The sequence below is a fragment of the Silurus meridionalis genome, chromosome 21 (genome assembly GCF_014805685.1).
Source record: "Silurus meridionalis isolate SWU-2019-XX chromosome 21, ASM1480568v1, whole genome shotgun sequence".
Taxonomy (NCBI): Eukaryota; Metazoa; Chordata; class Actinopteri; order Siluriformes; family Siluridae; genus Silurus; species Silurus meridionalis.
In genome coordinates, this window is record NC_060904.1 from 2359589 (window position 1) to 2365732 (window position 6144).

General features: G+C 37.5%; 2 long non-coding RNA genes across 3 annotated transcripts in view; one reads left to right on the forward strand and one right to left on the reverse strand.

Moving 5' to 3' along the window:
• Positions 1–2656, forward strand: part of LOC124403685 — an 8552-nt gene extending 5896 nt beyond the window's left edge. The window contains exons 3-4 of one of the 2 annotated variants that reach the window (XR_006928928.1): positions 1794–1857; positions 2600–2656. This is a non-coding gene — a long non-coding RNA (uncharacterized LOC124403685). Of the gene's footprint in view, positions 1–1793; positions 2021–2599 lie in introns of those variants that run through there. The other variant, XR_006928927.1, reaches the window with a different exon arrangement.
• LOC124403684 overlaps positions 1–5810 on the reverse strand; it is a 24038-nt gene extending 18228 nt beyond the window's left edge. Inside the window, exon 1 of the long non-coding RNA XR_006928926.1 lies at positions 5280–5810. This is a non-coding gene — a long non-coding RNA (uncharacterized LOC124403684). The remainder of the gene's footprint in view (positions 1–5279) is intronic.
• Between the last annotated feature and the right edge of the window lie 334 nt (positions 5811–6144).

The window sequence follows — 6144 nt, forward strand, 5'->3', positions numbered from 1 at the left end:
CTAAAAAGAAACAGCAGAACTGAACACAGCCTGGAGATTCAGAATGGCCTCCTCATACAGATTTATTTTTAACAGTGAAAGTCACGCTCGAGGGTGGAGCTGAAGTCCTGCTTCTTCTTCCTGACTGCTGATGTGTGTGGTGCTGATATTCTGTGTGTGTGTGTGTGTGTGTGTGTGTGTGTGTGTGTGTGTGTGTGTGTGTGTGTGTGTGTGTGTGTGTGTAGATTCTATAACTACAAATGGTTTGGAAAAAACGATCAATTTTGGCACCACTGCAGCTCTATACAATTTTGTAGTAGGGGCAGATATCGACCCTGAAACGCCCGATCATTATCGGACACAATCAGACACTTTTTCCGATCCAGCAATGTTCAGCACTTGAATGCAAAACTAGTGAATTTGAAAGTTTATAAATGTTATAAAAAATCAACTTTGGCTCTTGATATGGTTTTAGTTTAAAATAAAAATAGTAGCTCTATGACATCAATTAATCTCATTTATTTTTTCACTGTGTGAAGCATTTAATTACTAATAATTCAATTTATTTTATTTGTTTATCACTTAGACATTTTTTTTATAGAAATAAACATTTTGATGCTATAAATGTCATAAATAAACCTTGAGCTCCAGCACATCTGATCAAAAGCACATGATCATTTTGTGCTTGTTAATATTTTGAAAAGCAGCGATGCTAATTCTTCTCCACTGCTTCTCTACCAATCCAGAGGTATCTAAAGGTTGTGCCAGCTCCAGATGGATTCCACTTTTGGACTTTGAGGATAAGCAATCTCTTAATTGCTACTTAAAATAACCTTCTACATCTGCTGTTTCTCCATCACTGAACATTTAAAGAATCTATAATGATCTCAGATGTTGAGCTATTTTATGAGCTGCTCAGAAGCTCCTGGTTCCACAACTCTCACTGACTGTATAAGAAAGCACATTACTGATAATCACACACTCATGATGTTTCTCACTCTCCGATGTTTGTAATGTTTTAATGATTTATAATCACACTCTTGGTGTCACCCAGATGAGGATGGTTCCTTTATTTGAGTCTGGTTCCTCTCAACGTTTCTTCTTCATACCATATAAGGGAGTTTTTCCTGCTGTTCAGAATAAATTCACATCAATTTAAATATAAGTGAAAACGCTATAGAAATAAAACTGAATTGAATTGATTTATATTGAATAAATTAGTGACTATAGTGAGTGAGCCAGTGGCCTCTGCATCAAAGAAACACTCTGTGATCTGATGAAGGAACCTCAAGAGGAACCTTAAGAGGAACCAAACTCAAAATCTTTAACACCGAATGTCTATTCATTATAGTTCCATCATAGTTGAGGTTATCAGCTGTTCACTGATGGACACTTGAGTGCAAAACACTTCATGGCAATTGCAGCCTCGAGTTATTGTCACAGACTGTGTGTAATAATTACAGTCCAAATCCGTCTTCATGGTTCGATAATGATTTTGCTATGAAACATGATCACCTTGGCTACTTAAAACAAAACAGTGAACAAAGCAAACAATAATTTTAAAACCAGGAAAAGCAGCGTAGGAGAAAAGAATTAGTCCGATTTGAGTAATATTTTACATTATCAGATTTTCTCTGTTTATTTTTTACATGAAGGTATTAAGATATTTTGTTTATTATTGAAGCTTCTGGTCTTATTATTGAAGCTTCTTGGTCTCCTTCATTCTTTCTGCACGTATGTACCTCTGTATGTGTGTGTGTGTGTGTGTGTGTGTGTGTGTGTGTGTGTGTGTGTGTGTGTGTGATTTATTACAGTTCTATAAAGAGAAATGGCGGTCGACAGATCGGCCAGGATTAGTGAGAACACTGCCACCATCTGGTAAGAAGTGAAAATGACTGCAGAAGTGGAGTTCTGATGGGATCTCGTGAACTTTACCTGTCTGTCTGTCTGTCTGTCTGTCTGTGTCTGTGCCTGTCTACGTGTCTGTTGGTCTCGCTGTCTGTATGTCTGTTGGTGTATGTCTGTAAATGTCTACCCATCTGCCTTTCTGTCTGCGTGTCTGTCTGTCTTTATATCTGTGTCTGTCTGTCTGTCTGTCTGTCTGTCTGTCTGTATGCATTTATGCCTTAGAGCAGAAAATAAATATGTCACAAATCAGAGCTGAAATATATGTTTAAAAAAACACTTGTCATGCAACGTTACACTTTTTATCCCGTAACTTTCTAAACTTATAGTTACATGGAGTGTTGGGGAACATCACTGAAGCAAGTCAGTTCCTGTAATCTCTTACATTATAGCAGCTGCTCATGTGACTGAAAAACTGGATTAAAAAAAGAAACTTGATGCTATAAAGCACTGCCTTTGGAGACTTCTTCCATGTGACTTCAGGAAACTTCAAAATATCACTACAGATTTAAATAACTCGTATCTGTTTATATGAAGCATCCAAAGTGTATGTCTCTGTTATGGAGTTACTGTTAGAAAATTCAGCACCTTCTGACCATATGACTCCAGGAACCCTGTGCCCACAGATAATGCACATTTTAAATAGTATTTTTTTTTTCTTTTTTTTTTACAGTGAAATTAAGACCTTTGAACGTCTCTTTCTCTCTTTCCCCAGGCCCTGCTGATTTTCAAGTATGCATGTATCTATAAATAAAATTCTATATAAACCCCAGCGTGGTTACCGCCTCCATCATTTGTAGCACAATCACAAATAAATAATCCTCGAATAAATCTTTATACTGTTTATATAAGTTCATACAGAGTTCTGTTACCCTGTAGATCCACGTAGCACTGAGTTTCCCGATCCACCCACAGGATCTCACGATGGAGCTGTTACTATTTATTCGATTTATTTCAATAAATTTCATTTCCGTGCTCCCTGTGTGCTGCGCTCCTGCTCTGCTTTTATGTAACAGGAAAGTGAGGTTTTCTTTCTGTCATTTGGAGTTAGAGGGAACCCAAAGTGCTGTTATGCAATCACCCCCCTTTTAAACAAATACTAGAGAGAGAGAGAGAGAGAGAGAGAGAGAGAGAGAGAGAGTGGATTCTGAAGTGTGAGAATCGTACAGCTTTCGCACAACAGCTTGTTCAGGATTTTGTAATGCCTCTTAATATAATCACGCCAGCATCTACACGTGTATGATGTGCATGAATATTTCATATATGAACATATTTATAGGGTGTATGTTGTTTTCTTACATCCAATAAACAACTGGTTCTACTACTATTACTACTGTCACTATTGCTACCCTGTTTATTACTAGTGCTACTGTTACTATTACTACTGCTTCTAGTAATATTACTTCTCCTATTATTACTATTATTACTACTTCTATTACTTCTGCTTCTTGTACTTTTACTGCTACTATTAAACTACTACTTCTAGCACTATTACTACTATTATAATTACTCCTTTTATTACATTTACTACTATTACTCTTACTACAATAACTACTGCTTCTAGTACTATTACTGTTATTAAACTTACTACTGCTCCTATTACTACTTCTATTACTTCTGCTTCTATTACTGCTATTTCTATGACTATAATTTCTGCTTCTCAAACTATTACTGCTTCTATTAATATCACTACTATTATTATTGCTATAAATACTGTTACTAGTACTATAACTATTACTCATATTATTACTACTAGTATAACTATTACTTTTTGCACTATTACGACTGCTTTTAGTACTATTACTACTGTTACTGCTGTTTTTATTACTACTATTATTATTAATACTTCTATTACTTTTACTACAATAACTATTGCTTCCAGTAATATTACTGTTACTGCTTTTACTATTAAAACTATTATTCATACTGCTTCTATTACTACTACTATTGCTGCTAGTACTTTTAGCACTGTTACTACTTATATTACCATTTCTACTATTACTGCTTTTATGTTACTAATACTACTGCTTATAGTACTAATATAAATACTACTATAACTGGTGCTTCTAGTACTAATTAATTCATAATTAACTAATGTAATTACTACTTCTAGCACTATTACTAATGCCCTTAGTACTGTTACTTCTATCACTACTAAAACTACTGCTTCTAGTATTATTACTGCTATTATTATTACTGCTACTACTATTACTACTGTTATTGCTATTACTTTTACTACTACTACTTATATTACTAGTACTACTGCTTCTGCTAATATACAATAGAATATATAGTAGAAGAAATGCCAATATTACTGCTGCAACTACTTATTGTATGAGGAAGTCAGGTGTGTCAAAGAAGTGGTGCAGGACATTCATGTGTGACAGCAGTGGAGTGTGCAGGAGGAACGACAGACTGGTTTGAGGTGGAGGTGGAACTGCATCAAGGATCGGCATTGAGCCCTGTCCTGTTTGTAGTGGTGATTGACAGGTTGAAGGACGAGGTCAGACAGGAGTCACCATGGACTATGATGTTTGCGGATGATATTGTGATTTGTGGTGAGAGTAGGGAGCAGGTTGAGAAGAGCCTGGACATGTGCAGAGGAGGGACATGGGGTATATCGGTGGGAGAATGCTGAGGATGGAGCCACCAGGAAAGAAGGAAATGAGGAAGACCAAGGAGGAGGTTTATGGATGTGGTGATGGAAGACATGCAGGTAGTTTGAAAGAGGCAGATGTAGAGGATGGGGGGGTGAAGACGGATGATCCTCTGTGGAGACTTCTATTATTACTATCACCAGTATTACTGTAGTGCAGCTATGAAACCGTGTCTGTGTGTACATCAGTAAACCTGGATGAGTTTCATGTGCATTTTAAGAAACTGCTTCATCCACAGTCATATTTTAATCATTGATGTTAATCATTCCAACATGGGAACCAGGAAAAAACTGAAACGTTATTTCAAGATGGATACAAATAGATTTAGTGGCAAATTGCTTCAAAAAGCATGTAGAACCTTAATTTGTGAAAATTCCAGAAAAAAAAAATCCAGCACAAAATATCTGTTCAGTTCGGCTTCAGTGAGCCACTTTTACAGATTCTAAAGATGGATCAAGTCATGGCTTAAGCTATGTGGAAAACTTTTTAAAACACACACACACACACACACACACACACACACACACACACACACACACAATCCATTCAATTCCATCTGAGTAATAACAGTCCTGCATTGCACTGAATCGCGCGCCTGTGCAGCGTTCAATCGCAGCTGTAATTGCGTGTTTACAGGCCCTCAATTTGTATTTTCTTCGGCTCATTCTGAAGCATCGCTGTGATTTACCTTTCACTACGTAATTGAAAAGTAAAATCAATAAAAAAAAAAAAGCTCACGTGAGATTTCCGTCTGCTACGAACCGTCGCTCCACCGAATCGGACCTCTGTAAATGTGATGTTTTGGTTTATTTTGCGCCTCTCGCTCCACTTTTCAAAAGTTGCATCTTTTTTTTTATCTCCCATTTGACTTTCAGTGTGCAGGAGCATGTCTGTGTGCATTACATCATGTTTCAGAGCTTAGCAGCAACATGGCGGCTGTGTGCTGGAGAGAGGAGAGGGAGCAGAGAGTAGAGATGCTAATAAAGCACCTTAAGAGAGGAAGAAAGAAGGAAAGAAAAAAAGCGTGAGTGATTGGTGCGATCGATATCCCCCGCTTGTTTGATGTGATAGCGAGGCAGGCGAGGCGTATCGATCGCAGGATAATCAGAGACCGAGCCGCTGCTTCTGCTGCTGGTGCTGCTCCTGCTTCGCTCCTCTCAATAATTCAGAGGCAGGATTATGGTGGATGTCAGATGGAGAAGGGGCTTCTGGGCAGCGTGAAGGCATGAGAAACCCACAACTCATGGTCTAAAACCAAATCAAGTAGCTGCGGTTTTGCACATCTACTGGTAATTCAGTATTTTTTTAGCAAATTTTTTAATATCTGTAATTTGACTTTTATTTAAGTATGTTTTGTTTCAGGTATTGTTCTACAGTTACACTTTAAATAATATCCATTACTGAGTATAAACTAATTCAATAAAAATAATGCAAGGGGAAAAGATTGCACCCTGGAAACTCCCGCACTGATTATTGGGTGGAGAACAAACTTGATAAACTTAAATGAAGGAAAGATGGAGACGGACGAGACAGACGCCAGTGATGCAGAATCCAGCTGAAAGCAAAACGGAAATTGATCAATGCGTGCGCTCGCTGTCTGAAT